The sequence below is a fragment of the Momordica charantia genome, assembly GCF_013281855.1.
Source record: "Momordica charantia cultivar OHB3-1 chromosome 1 unlocalized genomic scaffold, Mcharantia_2.0 BLBB01000001.1, whole genome shotgun sequence".
Taxonomy (NCBI): domain Eukaryota; kingdom Viridiplantae; phylum Streptophyta; class Magnoliopsida; order Cucurbitales; family Cucurbitaceae; genus Momordica; species Momordica charantia.
Window position 1 is genome coordinate 9279863 of NW_028275157.1, and position 7749 is coordinate 9287611.

The 7749-nt window shown below is 32.1% G+C and overlaps 1 long non-coding RNA gene across 2 annotated transcripts; it reads left to right on the forward strand.

Moving 5' to 3' along the window:
• The first annotated feature begins 1699 nt into the window (after positions 1-1699).
• Positions 1700-3077, forward strand: LOC148213233 (uncharacterized). 2 transcript variants are annotated; one of them, XR_015791806.1, is made up of 3 exons: positions 1700-1961; positions 2316-2401; positions 2489-3077. It is a non-coding gene; the product is annotated as an uncharacterized LOC148213233 (long non-coding RNA). The 2 variants fall into 2 exon arrangements; XR_015791805.1 differs by having other exon boundaries at positions 2316-3077.
• The last annotated feature ends 4672 nt before the right edge of the window (positions 3078-7749 follow it).

The following is a 7749-nucleotide window of genomic DNA, read 5'->3' on the forward strand; positions in this document are numbered from 1 at the left end:
TAGTGTTTGGTATAGGCTTACAAGATCTCCATTGGTTCAACTTTGTAGAATTTCTTAGGCATCATACACTACAACAAATTATAGATTCACAGCTTATCTTGCATAAATTGTTTCTTTTATGCTAATATGTATTTGTCTTATTGTTCTGCTTAATATATCCCAATATATAGGCTAACCAATGTTGTCTTATTTGAATTCTCTATGATTTTCTTATATTCAGATTCATAAATAATGCAAGGCTAGAATTGGAAAAAGGGTCAACCGCTCTCTGGTATATCTTCAATTCTTAATATCTTTATAACTATAATAGCACTTATTAAAAAATATTATTGAAAGTAGATGAAAGACAAATCCTATAAAAATTGTAATTGTAGAAGGGGTTGTGGGGAGCTCTAAAGGATTTGGGTGCTTTAACAAATGAAGTTTCCGGATAAAACAATAAGGACTTCCTTAATGAAGTTAATCTGGGTTAGTTTTTCTCTGAAAAATATATCTTTTATCAATCATTGTGTCTAAAATGCTGCCCATAAAGCATGAAACTGCATTCATAATCATAAGAAAGTCTAATGTCTGCCTCCCATGATTTTTTTTTTTCCTAAGATGCACTTGCCAAGAATATCAAGTTCGTAGTCTAGGTAATGAACTGGCTTGCAGGTAAGAAAGAAAGGCTTTTATAAAGCCCTTGAATTTAAATTGACAATTGCATTAATTCCAAATGTTGCCCCATCGTATGTTTAATTACAAATACACCTTATAATTCAAGATATTCGTATAAATAAGTAGGCTCGGATATTAGTCAGCAGACTTTTAAGCTCTATAGACTTATGAATTGAAAGATTTATGAACCAACACCTTAAGAATTAAAAATCCTAAAGACTAAAGAATTTTGAAATTGTGTGAAAGATCAAAAGATGGATATTGAAAGGGTAACACTGATTAAACAAACGACAAAGTCTTATCTTTGACATTTTTATGTGCAAAACATTGATACCCTTTTGATATGAACTATAATGTCTTAAAAATGGAGGCCAAAAAGAGAATAATAATCCAAAATAAAACCTCAAATTTCTTCCATGAAAGTGTACCAAGAAAAAGATAGAATATGAGTTTGATTTGTAAAAGAGAATAAAGAATAAGACTTAGGAATAATGCTTACACATGAAATCAATTTGCGCATCAACAAAATATAGTAACACCCATCAACCACTTTTGAGATAAACAAAGAATATCTCAAAAAAACAAATAAGATTGCATTCGAAACCAGCAAATGACTTTTATAATTTTTATAGTCGGAGGAGTGTTTGCTTTTTTGTGTTGCTTCCTTAAATCAAGGTAAAAGAATGTGATTTCTCTTTTGTCATTTCAAAGGAAAGTAATGCAAGAGAAATAGTAGTTTGATTAATTAAGGCTCATTCATGAGGGAATTGGGTACCTCGATTTGTTTTTTTTTTTATCAACAAAAGTTTTGGCATGAGGAAGAAGACAGTAAATGTTCAATGACTCACGACAAACATTCACCATTTTTGTTTATTGTTTAAGCTAGTTGGCGTGGGTGTAATATTCTTTAAGCTTGATTCTCTTGCCTTGTTTTATGTTGTTTATTAGTTTTCCTTGAATATGACAATTATTGTGTTTAGTCCAAAAAGTCTAGCAAGTTAGATATAGTTAACCTTGGAACAACTAGCACTCGTCGCTTTATAACACAAGTAAGTTGATAATTTATATTTTTTTTACTTATGTATTGTGTTTATTTTATTCATAACCGATAATATTATGCAAGTACTATGTGTAGGAGTATTTACGAGAAATAGTGTAAAATTCTAGTACCCCATGAGTGAACTTATACGTATAATGATCTATCTTTATGTGTTTATGTCAACTTGGTTCTTATGCTAGTATTATCTTTCTCTATCTTTGTAGTTAAACACAAAAAGCGCATATCACAAAGAAGAAATTGACAGGTTCGAACTGAATGGGGAACTTTTGTTGGAAGATTTGCGTAGACTTACTTACGGGTTTTGTTTATTTGATGTTAAGCTAGTTGGATTACTTTTTGTTTTAGTAGAATTGAAATACTAGAGATGTTGGATATGTTGCTGGATACAGTTTTTGTGGACGGATAGGTAGTCCCATTATAATTAGAAATGTTGGATGTTGCTAAATATAGTTTGTGTGCAGGGATGTGTGGTCTCATTATATTACAATTATTATGTTACATGTGTCGAAATATTGGATGTTTGCTAAATGTAGTTTGTGGAGGGACGGGTGGTCCTATACCTATCATGTTTAAATGTGTTATTTGTATCATATTTCAGGTATGATTTTAGGATGTTATAGTAGAGGTCATGCTGAAATTTTGACATTTTTTTGTTTGAGCTTGCACAATGTCATTGCTATCGAGGTAATTGAATTAATTATGGTTAAGTTTGTTGACTTAATTTTGTAGTGTAAAAATATAATCCTATTGAGAATATATTTTGTGCACAAGTTGGGAACTATTAGGATATTAATGGAAGCATGTAGTAGATTTACAGCAATGGAAGTGGGTGATAGAGTTAGAGTCATGGAAGTAATAGATGCTCATCAACATTCATGCCTTGTTGTATGCATAGTGTCCAAAACAACCTGGATCAACATAATATGGGTATTACGTTATACGATATTACTAAAGATATAGAAGATATGTACATAGGTTGGTTTTTGTTTAATCAATTCTGTAACGTTGGAATAGTATTTGCAAACAATACTATTGTGATAGGCTCTTAGTTTGTTTATTTAAGAATGTTATTTGCAAATATCACGATCCTTTGTCATTTTTAATAGATAGACATGTTTTTTAGAAAGTGACTTTCCTTAACCTTATCTATCTTTCGTTCGTCATTTATCTAACTTGGGTATTGTTTTTTCATTAGGTCTTTCTTACCCCAAAGATGTCGACAATTAGGAATGCAACTAATTGGTGGCTGAGCATCGTTGTTGGGGTTGGTGTGTACGGAACATGTTTAATTATGTAATTATGTAATTTGTGTTTGAGAATACTAGTACATTCTAAATTAATATATTAGCTTCCTTGTTCATGTTTAATATATTTCAACTTTGTTATGGTAAATTAATATATTTGCGTGTTCGATCGACAAGTTGACAATATGATATTTATATTCCGCGACATCTGCAATCAAAATTAAATGCATATTCAGTGACCCTCTTTTTATCGTCACAAAATAAAATCATTAGTGACGTTTTTAAACCGTCACCAAAATATTTTTTAGGACTATTATCAAACGTCACGGAATAAACTTTTCATGACGTTTAAACACCGTCACGAAATACACTTTTCGTGACGTTTAAACACCGTCACGAAAGGATGTCACGTGACCTCTCCTCCCCTGTTCCATGTCTTTCCGTGACATTCTATAACCGTCACGAAATCATTTTTCATGACGGTTTATGAAAGTCGTGGAAGTCCATGTCTTTCATGACGCTAATAAACCGTCACGTGTGCTAATTTTTGTGACGTTTTTTAAACGTCTCGTATACCTTTCATGATGGGCGTATACGTGACGGCGTTAAAAACGTCACGAAAGCTTTTTGTGACGCCAAAAAAACGTCACGGTAGACCGAATTTCTAGTAGTGTATCCTTATATTAATGAGTATTATCTTTCTTTTTTTGTAGTTTAATACAAAAAATGGCTACAAACAAGAAGAAATCGATGAAGTTCGAATAGAATGGACATCATTTGTTGGACGATTTGTGTAGTACCTATGGATTCATTACTTTTGTTTATTTGATGTAAGTATTTTGTTCGGGTTACTTTCTGTAATACTTGATCTTGTTTATAATATATAGAACTTTGGATTGTTATGCTGAATGTAGTTTTGTTAGAGGGACGGGCGGTCCCATTTGTTTCTGTGTGAAAGGGTGTTAATATATAGAAGTGTTTGGTTGTTGCTGAATGTAGTATATTATTGCTTTCCAAGTTAATTTTGAGTTATTCTAAAGTAGAGAGGTCATGTTGAAATTTGTACTTGTTTGATCAACTCTTAAATAATTGTGTTTTGAGTTTAAGGTTAGTTTTTGAGTTAAGTTTTAGAATAGATCATGATGTTGAAATTAGTTTTAGTTGCATGTTATGTTTTCAGTTTCAATAATATTGAGATATTATTTTGTGTCAATAAGTTGGAAGGAGATATATCGATTGGTCAGTTTTGAGTTCTATTTTAAACTGGGGAGGTCATGTTGAAATTTATATTTTTTTTTATTGTTTGTTTTTTTAATCTAAAGGTTAGTTTTTGAGTTAAGTTTTTCGAATAGATCATGATGTTGAAATAGTTAAGTTTTAGTTGCATATTAGTTTTTGAGTTGCAATAATATTGAGATATTATTTTGCGTGATTAGGTTGGAAGGAGATATATGGTTGGGGTTAGTATTGAGTTATATATTCTAAAGTGGAGAGGTCATGATGAAATTTGTACTTTTTATTATTTGTGTGTTTTGAGTCTAAGGTGAAATATTATTATAAGTCTGAAGGAAATATATAATTGGTTAGTCACGTCTCGGCAACCAACTATTTTTTTAATTAAATTATTCACGAAATAATGACGGTCAATGTCTGTCATGAAATATAGTCATTCCATGATGCACGAGACGTAGATACAATGACGCTAAAACAATGACGTACAAACAATAACGCTCAAACGATGACGTACAAATAATGACGCACAAACGCGTACAAACAATGTCGCACATATAATGACGGGCAAAAATCGCCATGTATAATTAAACGAAACAAGGACACTCATAAAGATGTCGGTCACCGCCTGTCATTGTTATCCTTCCATGACGGGCATGTCCGTCATGGAAAAGAAGATTTACATGACGGGCAATGCCCGACATTAAAACTGTCCGTCATTGAAAGGAAACAAGGACACTCGTATAGATGTCGGTCACCGACCGACATGGTTACTCGTTAATGACGGGCAATGCCCGTCATGAAAAGCCGAATTTGTTGTATGTTTCCAAATTAAAATCAAAATGAACCAAAGCTGAAAGAACAAGAACCAAAATAATATTTAACCTTTTATTTAAAAAGTGTAAAATGCTTATTTATTAATTGGTTAGAATATTATTTCGATCTCTATACTTTCAGCCTTGGTTTATTTTTTGTCCATGTACTTTTAAAATTTCCATTTTGGTCTACGTATTTTCAACTTTTGTTCATTTTAGTTCATGTACTCTCAAAATGTTCATTTTGTTTCCGATACTTTTGAAAAGGTAATATATTATTTTTAGTTTCATTTTTCTATCACATTTCCAACATGACAGTACACTCAACATGTTTCTTAAAATGTTACACCTGCTTTATATTAATAAATTTCATTATGGGTAGAATTTGTATTAAAATTTAATAAACAATGACTAAAATGATAACGCTTTAAAAATACAGGGACGACATAGACTAAAATGAAGCAAAGTTAAAAGTATAGAGATCAAAATAAACATTTTGAAAGTACATACACAAAAATAAACCAAAACAATAAGTAGACGGTTGGGGAAGAAATCACAACATGCCACATGGACCTCGAGGCGCTGACTTGAAGAGCCCGATATCTTTCACATAGATCCGAAGATAGGGGAAAGTCCATCAGCTCGCCTAACGCAAGCTAAGAACTGGAATATCTCCTGCAAATATTGGGGAGTGATTCAATCAAAATCAGCTGTTGTCGGGATTGTCTTCAGGATCCTAGTCGTGATTCTCGCAACATAAATATCTCATCTACATCCTTATAAATACACTCTTATTCCACCCAATCACATATGCAATTCAATCTAAAACCAATCAAGAGATTTGAATTTGAGACTGACTTAAGCTCGATTCCAGCTCGTTCTTATCTCACCTTGCAGTTTCTTGAAGCCAGAGAGACAAAAATAGTATTTTAAAATTATTAACTTAAATAAACATTTTTCTTCAGTCAAAAGGAGGCATGAAAATCGGCCCGCGAAAATTCAGCAGCAGAACGCGCTACACAACGAATTCGGTACCTCCTCACCCATCCATTCAATTTTTCAAACCACATCCCATCCGTCCATCCATCCGTCATCACCATCATCATTTACGCATCATTGCTTTGCTTCCCCCTTTTTCAAATTTCCCCCCCAAAAAAGAAACAAATTAAATTAAAACCAAAAAATAATAATAATAATAATAAACGACACGTGGTCCCCACCCCCTCTCCATCCAACAGAAACACAGGCCGTGGGCCCCACATCCACCGCACCCGTAAATTCGTACCGGTTCCCACGATCATTGAATGCGATCACGTGGGCGCGTCCCTCCGTCGTACGATCCTGTGCACCAATCTCAGCCGTCCATTCCCCCTCTCTCTTTTTCCCCTCCTTACTCGGGCTCTCATTCGCCGTCTTTCCCCACTACCTCTTCCCAAAATACCCCTCTCCCCCCCCAAATTACGTCATAAATCAATAAAATCAATAAATAATTAAATATTATATTATATTTTAATTTAACTTTAATTTAATTTTAATTTTAATTAATCTCTCCACTCTCTACTCTTGCATCAAATTCCAAGGGATACCCTTGTTTCCCAACATTGTGTCAGTTACTTAATCAAATTCAACCTTCCCCTAGTACCCACACAATCCAAGATTCCTTCTTTTATTTATTTATTTATTTTTGTTTCAATGAGAAGAAGGAGTAGATGTGTAGTCAATAGCGACATTATGGGTTGTGTTGGGTCGGCTCTCTCATATGTAGTAATTGAATTTAATAGTACGACATTAATGTCAGACATTCAAAATTTGTATGGTTATAGTATGATATGGTAGACAATCCAAAAATGTGTAATGTCTATCATTTCTTCGATACTAATTTTGCCTACCAACCCTAATGATTTCATATTCATAGCTCTCTTTTCTTTTTCCTCTCGAGTTCAACAACTTAAATTGTACCTCAGGTTGGCTCCTTTCTCGACATGAATAGGATTTTTTTCTTCGTCATAGAGAGACACCAATAAGATTACGATAATTTTGTTAGTTTTTCGGTTGGGAATTTTATTTTCTAAATGTAAAATTAAATAGTATTTGATGTGGCCATTCTAAAAAATACATAGTTTACTATAAATAATCATTCATGTAGACAATTTTCAAACGTAGGCCATCTCAATCATAGATTTCCTAATACCATGTTTCATATTCAGAAACTTTTCCCAAACTTGCATGACGAAAACACCCATAAAAGAAGTATAATAAAAAGTATTTAAAATATATATATATATATATATATATATATATATAAAGAGATTTTGACCATGAATTAAAAATTACTTAAACATTTAATTATAAATTTGGGCATGCACTTTAGTGAATTAGATTGATCTATTATGTCATTTAATTTTAAGAAATTCTTCGTGGGTTATTTTAAACTTTTAAAATTGAGCTTATCTAGTCTCATATACAATAATAAGTTTATAATATATAGGTTTTAAAATACTCAATTTTGTATCTAATAAATCTTTATCGTTCCTTCTATTAATTCGAAACTTATATGACATTAGACTGGTGACTATAGTTTATAAAAATTTTCACTATATAGTCTTTAACAGATCAGTTACTATTTTTCTCAAAAAAAAAATAAAAAAATTGAAAAAAAGATCATTTACGTTTACTAAGAAGTTGAGTTCACTTATGATTCTGATTGGCTAGAAAATAATTGCAGTTAAGTTCAATCACTCCA